Raw genomic sequence first — 17,118 nt, 5'->3', positions numbered from 1 at the left:
TGTGTGAAGCTGGAGAACAAATGACATGAAAAAGAACGAGTTAAAATTCAAATTATCATGAAACAGTATTAGGCAACTTATAGTATAAGTACGTCCTAGCCTGGAGTTTGCAATTTCATAGTCTATGAATAAATCAAAAGGCTATGAAGAATTCATTTTTGAAAGATAGATACATAGAAACTATTAAGAGGAGCTCACAGCTAAGAAAGTGGTTCTAAACAAACAATCATATTCTATGGGCAGGATCCACATTTTGCCTTCCTTCCATCCATCCATGGAAGGCTTCTGATGCAGCAGAGCGATTCTGGTGGCAGGATGGGGTGGAGAGGTAAGTTTGCAGCATTTCCTCTCTCTTCCCTGTAGCCACCTCTCCCACAATGCCCTGGAAGGTTCCTCAGCCATCCATAACAGGATAAAAGGTGACATTGAAAACTGCAAGAGGAGGGAGAAATCAGCAAAATGTGCCTTTCCCTTTCCTAGCAGCAGGAGTGAAGTTTGGATCCAACCCAAAGCGTGGTGGTGAATTGGAATGATGCCAATCCACTCTGCCTCTGGTCCTGTGCCTATAGAGCACAATATGAGCAGATCTAACATGTGTAGTTGTACACCACAAATGATGTATCCAGATTCTATTATAGTCTGTTCTATTCTAGATTCTATCTTTTGAATGCCACCCCAACTTTTCAGCACCAGGTGCAGACCCTTTTATGTACTCATGCCTTTTAACAGCTGCTATGAATATTTTTTTTTTATATAAATAAATCTTACTATCCTGGTTTTATGTGCCATTTGCCTCAGATTTAAATTCTTAAAAAAAAAAAGTTAGGAAAGGAATGTAGGCCCCTGTATAAACATGAAACTGTAGTTTGGCGAAAATAACGAGACAGCAAAAATACTTATTTTGGCAAAACTATTTGTGAAACAGTCAGTTCTGCTAGTGATAGACACCTTTTTTAAGGTCAAAAGAAGAGGTCTCTAGACACGCACAACTGTTGCAAGTTTTAGAAGAGTGTGCAAAGGTAAAATGAAACAAGAGTCTCCCTCCTTTGCTCAAATCACAGGTGTTCATGAAACCACTATTCTAAAGTTAGTGGAGTAAATTGCAAACATATCGTTTATTTTTGTCATCTGGTTTGTCTTAATCATGATCTAAAAATTCATTTATAAGCCTGTTTACAAAATGCCATGTTTATATCAATATCATATGCTGCTTGCTTGAAACTGTACACATTAAAATGAAGAACAGAAATCTGTGTAATGGTCAAAGACAACCAATAACAAAACCACTAAATTCTAGTTGTCAAACATAATTTACAATGTATATTTTTTCGTTTTTTCCTGATAAAACAGAAATTATTAAAATTAAAGTGATATGGGTGAGTGTTTATGGCTTCCTATTAAAAACCTGACTTACAGCAGTATCCATTTAAGTTTAAGGCAGAAGAAAATCATATAGAGATCTCTGTGCGATGGCCTGGTGACTTTATATCCTCTTGTCAAACCTCAGCAGTTTTATTTGTAGTGATACATGTTGAAGAAGGTTGGAGGTTAAAGTTGATAGGAGGGCCAGCAGGAAAGCCAACCAACTTCTTTCAAAAGATTACAACCTTTAACCTATTTGTGTCTGTCGGCAGACGCTGCCGATTTTACAAGTGCACATTTTATACATCCTTTAAATTGAACCCCAAATTCTAGAACATATGAATGAAGTAAACACACTTTGCACTTTATTATAGTCACAGACTTCTAATGTTACTGTCACACATGCTATGTCCATACTCTGACTTTATAGAATAATTGTTTCAAAAACCAATTTGGCCTTGCAGCAGTCTACATGCAACAAAAAGTCTATTCATGATTTAGAAAGGCTACTAATAAAAGCAATTCTAGAGGAAATATTGACATGGAATATGAAATAATATTTTATCTTCACTCTTGGCATCTTTTTTTCACACAAATACACAATGCTGCAAGATCTCATGAGGTTCACAAACAAAGTTGGACTACGATTCTGCAGCCAAGCATTCTAGAAAGGTGAGACTTAATCATTTTTTATGAACTTTATAGATCCTGAGTTCCAAATACTTTGCAAGAAACCTCTACTAGCTGTGTACCCATGCGCCACCAGACATTTACAGCAAATAAATTTGTTAGTTAGTTTCAAAATCTTGAGTACTACAATAGAATTTCTGTATCTTAAAAACAAACTACTACACAAAATTACAAATAAAAAGAAGTATCAACACAACAAAATGTAACTGCTCCTAGCTATATATGTATACATGTATTTTTTCTTGAAATAAAATAAGTGGAACCTCGGCTGTCAAACGTAATCCGTTCCGGAAGGCCGTTCGACTTTCGAAATGTTCGACAACTGAGGCGCAAAGGGCGGTCAGCAAAGTCAATGGAGAAAAAAAGAATAACACGCAGCGGAAGCTGTTCGACTTCCGAGGTGCGTTCCAAAACGGAAGCAATGACTTCTGTGTTTTCGGCATTTGAAAACCAAAACGTTTGGCTTCTGAGCAGCTCGAAAACTGAGGTACCACTATGGTTCACTTTCTATTGTCAACTTGTGTGAAACGGCCATAGCTCATTGGCATTTTCTTCGCGTGCATATGGATCCAGATTAAATCTTTGGCATACCCAGGTAGGGCTGGGAATGTCCCCCGTTTGAAATTCCCTGGCCATTGGCCATGGTTGCTGGAACTGATGGGAGTTGTAGTTCAGCAACATCTGGAGGGCCCAGGGGTTCCCACCTTAGATATCCTCATCCCAATGGGAGTGCTTCTGCAAAACTCTTTCACGTGTCTGTGCTCCACAGAAATAGCAGTATATAAATACCTAATAAGTAAAAATGCAATGCCATTCAAATGAGACTTCCTAACAAGTAAAAAATGAATACAACTTTATAAGTAAAACTGAGCAGTCTATGAAATAAAAAATCAGGAATTGGGGTTCAAGAATAATTTTAGTGGAGCATGCTATATGGTGGAAGCCTACCATTTCCAAAGTCCCACTGGCAGTGTTATGAGGTGTAGGGGTGTGAAATTCCCTCAGTTCCACACAGCACAGAGCTTGTAATGGGTTGGTACACAGCCTAAAAGCACACATGACATGGGAGCAACAGGGCTGCATTGTGTTCTATTCAGAAAGATCCCTCCCTCTGTGTGTGTGTGTGTGTGTGTTTTGAGCTATAAAGCTCAATAGCCTCAAATAAAAACCCAAGTTCATAAGCTACTGAAATGAGTATTTTCTAGATAAATTCCCTGTTGTCATTGCATGAATGGGTACAGCACAGTGTGTGTGTGTGTGTGTGTGTGTGTGTGTGTGTGTGTATCTCAATATCTCTAGATACTAGAAGTAGAGTTCTAGTTTTAAAAGCAAAGCATTTCCTCAGAAGGAATACATTTCTCTGATTTGATAGTCTATATTAATGATTTGCACCTCATATTACCCATGTACCTTTTGCGATGCCAATTATTCTGGGTCCTCCAAACATAAAGCTGCAGTGGTTTGGGTATGATTTTTAGTTGTTTGTTTATTTTCACATTATTAAGTGCTACCGACTCAGGGATGCACATTTCTATGTTGGTGAAATTTCAGAAACAAGGATTATGTATTAATAGCTCAACTGACTTGCTCTTATCACTACTGAACCTCTGAATCTGAATGACATTGAAAACACTGCACATAATTATCTCAACACTAATTAATGCAGATGCAGTAGAACATTTGGAAGAAGGAAACATGTAACATAAGGCACTAAATGCTCATATTTGTTTTCAGTACAGATGATGCCATTTTCTTTCGGTTGAATTCAAATGGATTTTATGAATGCTGTGACAAAAACTAGGTACTGAGTAGTATATGAGAAGGATATCCATTTGGGTGTCACTAAAAGGTAAACAGAGTATAAAAAAATGCAGTATTTTGGTCCAAATTCAGACTCCCACTCTGTGTGGGACTTGGTTGGTTGGGATTTTGGCTTTCTCAAGTGACCTCCCCCCATCACCTTTATATCTGTTGGAGCAATCAGAACACAGCTGTTCTCTGAAGCTTTTCCTTCATATACTGGGAAATAGAGCACACCAACGAGTCTCCAAATATTGCACAATAACATGTTCAGTATGATCTCTGTTGCTGCAGGAAGTCTTGTGAAGCAGACACTTCTGTGCATGCAGATATCCCCAGGTCCTAGTATCTCTAGTTATAAGGCTACCTGGCTAACTGGAAAAGGACTTTTCACAAAACCCTCAAGAGCTTCTGCCAATCAGAAAAGACAATACTGTCTCTGTATAAGGCAGTCTTATACGTGCCTGGGAATTGTGAGTGTTTTTGCTCTTTTTCTCCTAGTGAAAACCAAAGAAGTAACAGGACCTCTGTTTTTTGAGAATGAGGTGTTGTATGTGTGTGTAAGTGGATCTGAAGGGACTGGTTCTCCCCCAGGTAAGACAGCACGTGAGTAAGTTCAACAACCTCAAAGCAAAGGTTCTATAGTATATGGATGTGCAATCAGATGTGGATGGCAATTGGTAAGATAAGGAGAATGATTTATACATAAAAAGGGGACATTGTGGGACAATAATTAAATGGAAGAAAGACTGAATGGATAAGGTAAAGCTAAAATGGTAAAGGACCCCTGGATGGCTAAGTCCAGACAAAGCTGACTATGGGGTGCGGCGCTCATCTCCCTTTTCAGGCCAGAGCGCACGGTAACACCATTTACCTTCCCACCACAGCAGTACCTATTTATCTACTTGCACAGGCGTGCTTTCAAACTCCTAGGTTGGCAGAAGCTGGGACAACTACGGGAAGTCACCCCATCACACAGATTTGAACTGCTGACCTTCTGATCGGCAAGCCCAAGAGGCTCAATAGTTTAGACCACAGCTCCACCCACATCCCCCTATTGAATGATTACACAAGCACTGCTGTGAGAAGGAAACAGGCAGGGTTGTTTCTCCATATGTGCTTGCAGATTTCCCCACAGGCAAAAAAATCAGGCAGATCCACTCCCAGTGCAAATTTAAAGCACATGGCTCCCCCCACAGACTCACAGGAACTGTGATTTGTTAAGGGTGCTGGCAATTCTAGCTATTTGAAGGAGAAACTACAGTTCCCAGGATTCTTGGAGGGGGAAGCCAGTGAATGTGCTTTAAATGGAGAGCACACCCCTCTTCTCAGCATGCAAAGATGAAGCAGAAACACCAAGGGGGAGGGCTTAGGCTTGATGAGGAATCAGAAAGAGGAAAGCTGAGAGGAGATCACTAAATTGTCTCTGACGGTGGACTCCGACAGTCCTGCCAATGCTGCTGCCTTGCCCCATCCTGGTGAGTGGCAGGGACACTGCTGTCAGAAGGGTGGTTCTGCACCTCTGCTGCACTATGCCAGCTGCTCCTATCATTTATCGCACGTGCTCAGGTGTCTTCCAGTTTGCCTCCCTGCTACATGCAGTATCTTGGCAGGCATCTGCTGTGTTTGGCTGAAAATGTGCTGCCTCTGCCACACAGCATTCATGTCTCCTGGCAGCTTCCCTTCTCCATGCTAGTCATCCCCATCTTGCTGAGATGCCAGGTCAGTCTCTTCAGCAAAACAGCCTTCAACATCAGTTCATGTACCAAAACACATAATTTTGAGATTGTGGTAGTATTGTTACTTACGTATGTAAATACCACCAATTCATACAATATAACACGGCAGGGTACAACGTCCTATACAATGAAACACCATAAAAACAGTACAAAATGATCCAAATGGCTGGAAGTATGATTGGAAAGTCTAAATCTGATTCTCCCCACCCACTTACGCCTTGCCTTCTATCTAGACTCAGAAATGGGTTCAGGAATACTTGACACTACAATTACTAGTAACCGGACAGGAGTACATAGGATCACAGCAAGAAATCTACTCTCTACAAATCCAAGGCAGTTCACAATAGATTCCACCTTCTTCCTCTCTATTGCCTCTTCTGTATCAAATTTCAGTTCATTGGAACCTGGCGTTTTGTCACCACTCTGCAAAGCAGCATGCAGATTAATAGTCACACATTAATAATAATTAATATATTTTCAGGCAGACTGCTTCATCAGTAGAAGAGATGAGAAGCAGGGCTCATTCTATCAGCTCTGCAGGTTCTTCCTGCCCCAGAACTGTTTCCATTCCAACTGATCATTTTAAGAACTACTACTTAACTTTTGGGATGCGGGTGGCACTGTGGGTTAAACCACAGAGCCTAGGACTTGCCGATCAGAAGGTCGGCGGTTCGAATCCCTGCAACGGGGTGAGCTTCCATTGCTCGGTCCCTGCTCCTGCCAACCTAGTAGTTCGAAAGCACATCAAAGTAGATAAATAGGTACCGCTCCGGCGGAAAGATAAACGGCGTTTCCATGCGCTGCTCTGGTTCGCCAGAAGCGGCTTAGTCATGCTGGCCACATGACCCGGAAGCTGTACGCCGGCTCCCTCGGCCAATAAAGTGAGATGAGCACTGCAACCCCAGAGTTGGCCACGACTGGACCTAATGGTCAGGGGTCCCTTTACCTTTAGCTTACTTAACTTTAGGAATTGTCACCCACTAAATATGTGGACAGCTATTATGAAGACATTTTGCCAAAAGGAACTTTTAACATGGGTGCCGCCAGCTGCCAGGATCTCTACAGCACAGCAAGGGAAATGGCAAAAAAATCTGACTCTATCCTTATTGTATAAAAATATATGGAATTTAGTTATTGCAGAAAAAAACACCACATAAGTTATGGGTCTCTAAGGTACAGGAAGATCCTGATCATTCCTATTGAGTATGGTGAGATTTTTTTTTCTTATACCAGTAGTTTAGTTTCAGATTTACAGGTACCTCTCCCCGCAGCTTCTAGAGAAAAATGGCTTTCATGGTTTTAGATTGGGTGTTGTTATTTAATATGTTCAGGTTTTGAATGCCTTGCCTTTAATTGGATTACTGAATTTTTGTTATTGTGTACCTGTCTCTGTGGCTCCATAATAATTAGAAAATTAATAAAAAATAAATTTTAAAATAAAGAATTGGCACCTGGGTTTGTTCTTTTCTTTTCTTCTACCTGCTCTTTTTTCCTTTTCTGTCATGTCTTTTAGACTGTCAGCATGCAGGCCAGGACTGTCTTGTTTTAATTGATTGTTTGTGAGCTGTTCTAGATATCTAGCAGCTAAAGAGTGGGGTGTAGACTCAGTGGAGAAAATGGGTATTTCCACATGAACTATAAAGCTCTCTATTTGGCATAGAGATTGTCCACGTTACGCTGATTAAAATGGGGCAATTGAACATCTGAACATTTCACCCTTAAAACTGCTCCAATTAAACACATTCAGAAACCCAATTATCATACGGATGAAGATTGAACTCACTGTTCATCTTAGGCAATGTATGGAGCTCCACAAACTGTATAAAGGAGGAAGTTCTTCAGACCGGAATGAAATATAAGCACACGTTAGGTGACACATAGTGAGTAGCAGGATTCAAAATCTACTGTGGTTTAAAGATCATTGAGCGCCACTGAAAAATCTTTTCAAGAGTTTAACTTGAAAGCTAAGAGGCTCATTTTTTTCTCTACTACATGGAAGAAGGAACATTATGAAACTATATAGAAAACTTGACAGGACAAAGTGGAATGGCATCATGAAGTGAAAAAAGTAAATCTCTCCTCTAAGACCACAGTGACCAATCATCTCTGCACACCCATTCAAAAAATTTAGTAGCTCATACTTCTCAGATGCTGCGACATGCCCTATAAATGCCCACCCATTATTACTGACTGCTCCTTGTGCTCTTTGGCTGTAAAATATCCCACTCTTGAAATCCATCCTTTTACTCTGAACACTTGCCAATCCATTTCCAGCTTCTCTTAAGCCTGTGTGTGAAAAGCATCCGAAACCCAAGTCAAATTTTGTTTGACCATTGTGTACTCCTGTGGTTTAAAGCTTGAGCCACTTCGTAATCTCCTGTCTTATGACTCAGCAGCTCTTGGGAGCTTCCAGGTTCCCCTCTCTCTATGCCTGGGTTATCCTTACTGAATTAACAGTAAACCAGAGAAAGCCTTACTGAGCTGCAATTGCTGATAGTGCAAGTATTTGAGAGATGCTGTTCTACTTTATACATTAATAAAACTCAATAAAAGCAGAATAGTGTGAAATTAATCTAGGAGACTATGGGGTGGATACAGAAATAGACAGGTGGAACTCCGCTTTCTGCAATGGGGCTTTCCTTCCCTCCCCACAAGAACCTTTGGCACCCCCAAAAGTCATTCCAGAGAATTTCGGGATGACATGCGATGGGACTACCTTGCAAAAGTGCCTTTCCATTGTGCAATACATCTCTCGATCCAATCCTAAGCTTGTTAGGGTTTCTTCGCTTCATCTTCTTGCAAGGAATTGGAGAGTATTTCAAATGAAAGGTATGTAAGTCGGGTAGATGAGACTTTGGTAACAATGCGTTTCATTCTGATTTAAAATATCTAAGTGTTTAGAGGTAATGCTATTCTGTTTGATATTGTTGGGTGAACTTCTGAATTGTATCTAAAGGGGAAAACTGTAATATTTACGGAAAATGAGTTTTCAAAAAATACTGAAAGTGTGTGTTGAAAATGCAGTTCTGTGAAGCCGATTTATCTGTGAAACAAGCTCCACAAAAAGAAAGATAACTTGCACACACATTCATTTGGTACTTTGTTATGACAAACCAGCCGGTCAATGTAATTGATGGGCTTCCTCTGGGGTGAGAGCAAACCAAGCTTAAAAAAAACAGAACAGAACAGAACAGAACAACGCAACCCAGAACAAGACAAGGCCGAGGCTCTAAAAGCCAAGCTCTAAAAGACAAAGCAAGTCAAGGTTATTTGTAAGCAACTACTCATCACCCAGTCAGATTACCCCTTTCCTAGTGTGCCAAAAGCAGTTTAGCTCAATTAAGTTCCCAGAAACACTGTTAATTATGCTATTTTTTAAAAAACTAAGTTCAAAAGGGCAAATAAATGCATTTTTTCATTTAAAATACCAGCAGTGACATTACTGAACTGAAGCTAATAATGGTGACAATGGGTGAAATTATAAATATAAAATGTCCATTATCTATATAATAGTGGCTAGTACAATTATATAATCTATCTATTCTGTTCCAATATCCACATTAATCCCTATAGATAAACAAAATTTTCCCCAGTTTAAAGTTCTTCTAGCTAACTGAACATCTTGTCAACCGCATTCAAAAAATCTTTCTTCCTCACCTCAGACAGCATATCTAGCATTTTAATTCTCATACAAAGTACAAAATTATAGTGAGGGTAGTATTTAAAACAAAATGTTAAAATGTTTCATAGTTTATTAAGAGTAAGGGCTCACCTGGATGTCCATTTGTGCCGTGATTTGTAGGCACAGGTCTGTGTGTGGGTTTTTTGCCCCGCTGGGAAAACCTGCACTTTACTGCTGAATCAGAACAATTATCAGTTGGGTTTTCCATGAATTTCCTCTGATTCAGCGATAAACAGCGAGTTTCTTCAGGGAAAGTAGCAGTAGAAAAACCCTCTGTTCGTACCCCTGCCTGGAAAGTATGGGCCTGTACCCAAATTGTGGCACAAATTGAAGTCTGGTTGAGCCCCAAGAGATGAGTGGGTTGTTTCTTCCTCCTTCAAAGTAACTAACTATTTATCCTCATTGAGGCATTTATCCTCACTGAGGCTTCACAGAGTATCTCATATTTTAGCCTTCCTTGAGTTTATTTACCTTTTCAGAGAAAACAATTAAAATATAATATGCCCAGAGGCTTGTGCTTTCTCCTCTTCTTCCCCTGTAATTAAGCCATTTTCACACACTACTTCTTTGGCAATTCAGATTACATGTTAACATTCATGAAATGAGACAATTTTGAATTTAACAAGCGCATACAACATAAAATTTATCTACCACTTTATTTTAAAAATCCCAGTTGAAATCACATAATGAACTTACGTAATACATGGACTGAAAAGATTTTTCTTTGACTGTCTTACTATCTGCATGATGCATGGCAGTAAGTCACTGCCTCAATGATGTTAGCTTTCTTACATGAATGGCACATTATTTATACCAAACACCAAAGTCAACACTCATGCATTTAGTAAGTAAGTAAGTAAATAAGTAATCAAGTAATCAAGTAATCAAGCAAGCAAGCAAGCAAGCAAGCAAGCAAGCAAGCAAGCAAGCAAAGTATTCTAATGGAAGTAAAGTATTCTTATGGAAAATTGAGATGGAGAATAAATCTTAAAGTTTGATAATTTAGGTTTCATCAATTCTGGAAATGAAGAAGTGTTACTTTGTTAGTGGGGCTCTTTCCCACAGACTGGTTATGGAAATATTTCTATTGATTCATTAAATAATTAAATTCGTGTTAAACAATTAAATCTAGGTGCGTATAAAACGTATTCCAGCTACATATCACAGCAGTAAGACTTTCTTTTAAGGATTTGAGATTAGATGGCAATATAACCTGATCATTCCAAAATCTGACACAGAGAAAAACTTATTTCTCTAAAATTCGCTTTGTTATAAAAATAGCAGCCCTAATCACATTTTTGTGACTTACAAATACTGTTTTTTAGCTCCCTTTACAGTAACAAAGGGCCAAGGACCACGGACCAAGACTGAGTAGACTTGACAAATACTTCTGAGTTCTTTTTAAATTGAAGGTCGTTTGCAACTTTGCAACTGACACTATAAATTTGAACTATGTACTATGTACTATGAAAAAGTAAGGGGGATATACATTTGTTCACTTAAAAATATTTTTTAATGGATTCTTTCGTTAAACTGTGGTTTGTTTATTAAATAGACACAGCACTAAAATGTTTGAATAACAGGTGACACTGTTAACAATGGAAGAATTACAGAAATATTACTTTGTAAATTTATATTAGTAATAAAATAAGTCATATAGTCATAAGCACCTTAAAAGAATTAGTAAAACACACACAGGTATGCAGTTTAACTTATTTTGTTTCAAGTATATTTATATAAACATACAGGAGTGAGACACAATAATTCATGTCCACATGATTAACCAGTAAGGACTGCATAGCTAAGAATACAATTTTCAAATAGTATTAAATCTTAGTTACATGAAACAAAATCATGTGGAAAGCTCAAAAGCAATATGAAATAAAATTAACAAAAAATCAAGAGAGGGAAATTCAAACTGAAATGCATGATGGGCAATTAAGGGCCTATTTTGACAATTCTAAGTGGTCAAGTTTTTAAGGTATGACAGTGAAACCTTAACCTATCTATAAAGGAGTGATAAATGAGGCATTTTGTGTCATTACAGTCCCATAAATCACTTTCTTTAACTGCTGATGGGTTTTATCAGATCTAACCTTTTCAAGCTTCTACTAGAGTGCTAACATTTTCAACTCTGACATATGTGCAGTTTACAAATTCTGCAGCTGATTAACTCTGGACAGAAACTCACTGCCATCATTGTCTTTATTCAAGTGGGGTTAGAGCTTCAGTCTCCAAAATTCACGGACACTCTTACAGCACAACCAAGAGAAACAAAAACAAGAACACTTTAATCCATAGCCATGTCTGTGGAATCCAAAACAAATGTGTGTTTTTTTGGATCTTCTTAGAGCTGCCACACATCCAGCTCTATTCTGTGGTTATGAACACATCTGGAGTGAAACTGTCAGACTGCTAAAAAGTATGTGGTCCACATTCAAATTTTGTGGCCTGGGTTTCAGTTTCGTGTTACACCTGGAGTTCAGCCATCAGTGTGTACACTTTGTTTTAAAAAGACACACTAAATGAAACTGAAAGCTAGCATATTGTTTTTAAACCAAAAGGTTTAAACAATAATACAATTATCTGTTGCTGCTAGTTATTCTGAAGCATCCTATTAAATTCTTACCATATGAATGCATTTAGAATGTATGTATTCTAAAAATAATTAAAGAAGCAGGCAACGTACCGAGCCTAATGCGCCATCCAATCTAATGCGCACCTCAAAATCAGAATCTTGAAACCAAAAAAAGTATTTGCTGGTGAATGTAAATGTGCCATCGAAACTAATGCGCACCTTAATTTTCGCAACATAATTTGGCCAAAAAAAGTAAGCATTAGATTCAAGTAAACACGGTAGCATTAGCAGCCTTAATAATAATGCTAAAAAACTGAAATACTTTGTGCTAAACAAAGCACTTTGGGAAGAAAATATAAAAAGTAATTTTTGAATCCTAACACCAGAAACAAACAATTGCATAGTAGTCCATATAGCGTTCAGTAAAATATATAAAATCAAGAACTGCCTGCATGCAGTATGGCCTATCTTTAGTGTAGTTCCAAGGTATGGTCTGAAGTCAGATGAGGCCACTATTTTGCTGAAGCTTTGGTCTAGTCAAGTCTGGATCATGACCTCAGCCATGTGACCTAGAAACCATGTGTATTCCATGGTGGAATAAAGTTGGGGTATAAATGTAGGAAAATAGATAAATACATTCCAGGTACTGTAATGTTAAGTTTCAACGAAATACAGTCATACCTGAATCTGGAGACACTACAAATGTGTATCAATTTAAATCTGATGCACTTACAGAAATTCAAAGCAAAATGTTCACTAAAATTCAGCTAGAAGATGTAATTGATACAGACACTGAAGCTATACTCAAATTTAAGGAGATACTGTCTTTAGTAATATGAGTCATGTTGAAGAAATCCTGATGTTGGTTGTGTGACCACTGGAAGCCTAGTACTTCAGATAGTATTAGTTTTGATAAGAACTAACTACACATCAGACCTAAATAATGAAACCTGAAGAGACAGGCTCAGGCCACACAAATAGGAATGTCCGCAGAAATCCTCCTGCAGCAGATTGCTTCTTTTTGATAAATGACAAACCTCAGAAAAATAGTGGGTGACAACTTTTTTCAGCATCACGGCTAGCACAGCCTTGTAATGTCATCTCAGACTGCCCACAACAACAATGTCTTTATTTCACTAATAATGTCACACACGCAGCTACAACTGAAGATGCAAATCCAGGTACAGCAATGAGTATTTAAGACAAAAGAATTTTTTATCATTTACAACAAAAGCATGCGACTTATTGGCGTTTGCATCAAAGATGATGCTTTGATAACAAAAATCAATTCAGAAAGAACACATATGCTTTATAATACAGGACTTAAAGAAAAACTTAATATGGCCCAAACTTGCTTTATATACACTTAAATACTGAAATTTTCATGGATAAATAAACCATAACTGCTGCCATTGGAACTAGTAATTACTTGGTAATTTCTTACCTCAAAATGCACATTTTTTTAATTTACCCATAATTTCTTACCAAGTAATTATGGGTAAATCAAGAAAATGTGCATTTTGAGGTGAAGCAACTGTACGCCGAGTTCTTGTTCCTGGTCAGGCACTGCCAGTTCAGCCCCCATGAGTGTATATGTGAAATGCAACACTTTATACGTACTTATTCACACTAAACTGCACTTGCAATTCAGTCAGTTTGGAGAGGTCCTTTCGCAGCTCTTCACAGCCTTTGGTGAGGAACTTCGCTGGAAGTCCAGGTACATTATGTCAGCAATAGCACTGCTATCTATATGCTTGTTGACACTCTCAAAAAATTCTAAAGATTCATGAGACAGGACTTGACTAGCAGAAGCCATACTTGCTTTGCTTCAGCAAGGCATGCTCTTCTATATGCTTCGTTATTTCATCTTCAACTATACTTTCCACAAGTTTCCCTGGGACAGATGTTAAGTTCACTGGCCTGTAATTTCCAGGATCTTTCCCTTTTTAAAAAATCGGTATAATATTGGCCTCAGGTATGGAGGCTGTTCTTAGGTTATATATTTTTGTTAGAAGATCAGCAGTTTCACCATTGAACTCTTTGAGAACTCTTGAGTAGATGTTAGCTGGAAAAGGTGATTTGCCAGTTTTTACTTTGTATATTAGGCCTAGAACTTTATCGCTCTTTATCCCTCAGACTCCCCTCCTGCAAAAGTTAGTTCAGGCACTGGGATCTGCCCTATATCCTCTGTTGTGAAGACAGATGCAAATAATTCATTCAATGTCCTTATCCTCCCTGGTCATCCAAAAGTCCAACTGCCTCCCTAGACTGTCTCCTGCTACTAATATATTTAAAGAACCTTTGTCGATCTTCATGTTTACAGCAAGGTGTTCCTTAAATTATTTCTTAGCATCCCTTGCTGTCTGCTTGCCCCTACTTTTTTTTTGGCCAAAGTTTGTGTCGCTTTCAGTTATTTTCATTCAGACAAGAGTTCCATTTTTTAAAAAGGAAGCTGCCTTGCCTCTAATGGCATCTTTGACTCATTAACCACACTAGCACCCTCTCTGCCAGGCTTTCTCAACCTCGGCCCTCCAGATGTTTTGAGACTACAGTTCCCATCTTCCCTGGCCACTGGTCCTGCTAGCTAGAGATCATGGAGTTGTAGACCAAAACATCTGGAGGGCCGAGGTTGAGGAAGCCTGCTCTTGGCCCTCATGGTATCTTTATTGATCTGTAGCATACACACCAGTTTAATTTCTAATATTGCATTTTTAAACAACTCCCAAGCATTTTTGAAAAACCTGACATTCTTGAATTTGCCTTTCAGCTTCATTATTACCAATCTTCTCATTTTGGGGGAAGTTTCCTCTTTCGTAACCCAATGTGACCATGTTGGATTTTCTTTGTAATTGGCTATTTACATGTATCTAATATAATAGCACTATGCTCATTGCTCCTAATGGGCTCAACAACACTTAGATCTTACACCAGGTCCTGTACACCATTTTAGATTTCAACTGGAGCCAGAAGAAACGAGTTTCCTCAGAAAATGTTTTCTTTTTTCCCCATGATATCAAGAAATGTTAAGTCTTGCTCAACTGCCCGAAGACTCCAATGTTGAATTCTCTTTTCTTTTTTGTCCAAGGTCGCTGACAGGCAATACCCCCTCCCTCTCACAAAGGCACAGTTAGAGGAAGTTCACGTTTCACCTTCTTGCCAGAAAAAACCCTGAGCTCCAACAATCCAGGAGGGTTACAGAACTGAAGGGAAGCATGTTCTGGCCTCATCAACCAGGCAGAAGTTCTGGACGACTGTGCCTGGGAAGAGGTGTTTTATTTTACATTATGACCATGTGTTAGAAGCTGCTTTGAAAATCACTGAAATAAAGGCAAAAACTTTCCAAATAATTAAAAAGCTGTAAATTCAATTAACTTCAAGAGGATTGTTTTTACCATTTATTGGCCATTTGGAAACGAGTTCTCCATTATTCATGACATAAAAGGTAAAGGTAAAGGTACCCCTGCCCGTACGGGCCAGTCGTGTCCGACTCTAGGGTTGTGCGCCCATCTCACTTAAGAGGCCGGGGGCCAGCGCTGTCCGGAGACACTTCCGGGTCACGTGGCCAGCGTGACAAAGCTGCATTTGGTGAGCTAGCGCAGCACACGGAAACGCCGTTTACCTTCCCGCCAGTAAGCAGTCCCTATTTATCTACTTGTACCTGGGGGTGCTTTCGAACTGCTAGGTTGGCAGGCGCTGGAACCGAGCAACGGGAGCGCACCCCGCCGCGGGGATTCAAACCGCCAACCTTTCGATCGGCAAGTCCTAGGCACTGAGGCTTTTACCCACAGCGCCACCCGCGTCCCTATTCATGACATAGTCTGGATTAAATATATCTTCCAGAAACACATATTCTTTACTCACTAAGCAGATAACTCTTCAGGCACAGGTAGGTAACACCTTGTAGTTTAAACATTAAAGATTTAGTATAGACAAAGTGCCAGTAGTCTCCGCACCCCAACATCTTTATACAGCCTATCTTATGCACATTTACTCCGATACATGTCCCTGTAAATGTAAAGGACCCCTGACAGTTAAGCCCAGTCGCAGGCAACTCTGGGATTGCGGCGCTCATCTCACTATACAGGCCAAGGGAGCTGGCGTTTGTCCACACAGTTTTTCTGGGTCAAGTGGCTAGCATGACTAAGCCGTTTCTGGCACAACAGAACACCAAAACCAGAGCAGCGCACGGAAACTCTGTTTACCTTCCCACCAGAGCGGTACCTATTTATCTACCTGCACTTTTGGGCATGCTTTCAAACTGCTAGGTTGACAGGAGCTGGCACTGAGCAACGGGAGCTCACCCCATCGGGGAGATTCGAACCGCCAACCTTCTGATCGGCAAGCCCAAGAGGCACAGTGGTTTACACAACAGTGGTTTAACACCACCCGCGTCCCTACATGTCCCTGTTTTTCCTTGTAATTCTGTTAGGAGCACATTCTGAGGCTGTCCATACTATACATTAGTGTCTATTCTGGTTACACCAGTGCTCCCACCGATGATGTTTGAAATATGTTAGCCACAATCCATATGTATCCTATAGTTTATTGAGAAATACTGCTGTTTGATGCTTTCCCCCTCAAATGAGCTTCCATCCCAATTGAAAACGTAAGATAGTGCAGCTGAGGTGTGTATATTTGAGACAGCCACTGCACATGCACAGGAAACAGCTTCAATGAATAGGAGTTCAGCATGGCGAAATAAATCAGGTAGAGTGCAGTGGGTGAAGACATCTCCACGCACTCTCTGGTGTTTACAGCAATGTAAAAGAGCTACTTTAAAGAGTGCACAAAAATGACCTCACTGTGTTTCAAATCACAAATAGGGTATGTTACATAGCCTAGGTTTCAATGATGTCAATAAGGAATGTTGTAAGATAATACCAATAGGTTCTACCAGGTGTGAGGCAGCAGATCTATGATACTCCATTGCTCTTATTTTACTTTCCTCATTTTCAAAGTAACAAATGGGGACACAAAGAAATGAAATAAAAGGGGAGATTCTAGCCACAGACCTTCTATGTCAGGTTCCATTGGGCCCTGTGTTTACCATTTCCAAGTAAAAATCAGATGTGAATAAATCTGAGACCACTGTTGGTCCAAATAAAGACTCTGAAAAATAATTTATTTTATATTTCACACACTATTTAAATTTACCACTAGTGACATCAGGAACTTCTCTTTACTTGTCTTGCAGACATCCCAATGTTTTTAATGTGATCAGTTTCAGATTCTGTCTTTACTGTATGCTTATACAATTTCAGAAGGTT

The 17,118-nt window shown here is 39.4% G+C and overlaps 1 protein-coding gene and 1 long non-coding RNA gene across 12 annotated transcripts in view; one reads left to right on the top strand and one right to left on the bottom strand.

Annotated features, from left to right (window-relative positions):
- Nucleotides 1-17,118, bottom strand: part of CDIN1 (CDAN1 interacting nuclease 1) — a 115,311-nt gene that overhangs the window by 20,066 nt on the left and 78,127 nt on the right. The gene's annotated exons all lie outside the window — the stretch shown is intronic.
- On the top strand, nucleotides 8,804-15,283 carry LOC128410421 (uncharacterized). Its single transcript, XR_008329504.1, has 3 exons — nucleotides 8,804-8,863; nucleotides 13,503-13,568; nucleotides 14,937-15,283. It is a non-coding gene; the product is annotated as an uncharacterized LOC128410421 (long non-coding RNA).

This window comes from Podarcis raffonei, chromosome 1 (genome assembly GCF_027172205.1).
Source record: "Podarcis raffonei isolate rPodRaf1 chromosome 1, rPodRaf1.pri, whole genome shotgun sequence".
Classification (NCBI taxonomy): Eukaryota; Metazoa; Chordata; class Lepidosauria; order Squamata; family Lacertidae; genus Podarcis; species Podarcis raffonei.
The sequence above is the reverse complement of the archived record's forward strand: the minus strand, read 5'-3'. Positions and strand labels throughout refer to the sequence as shown.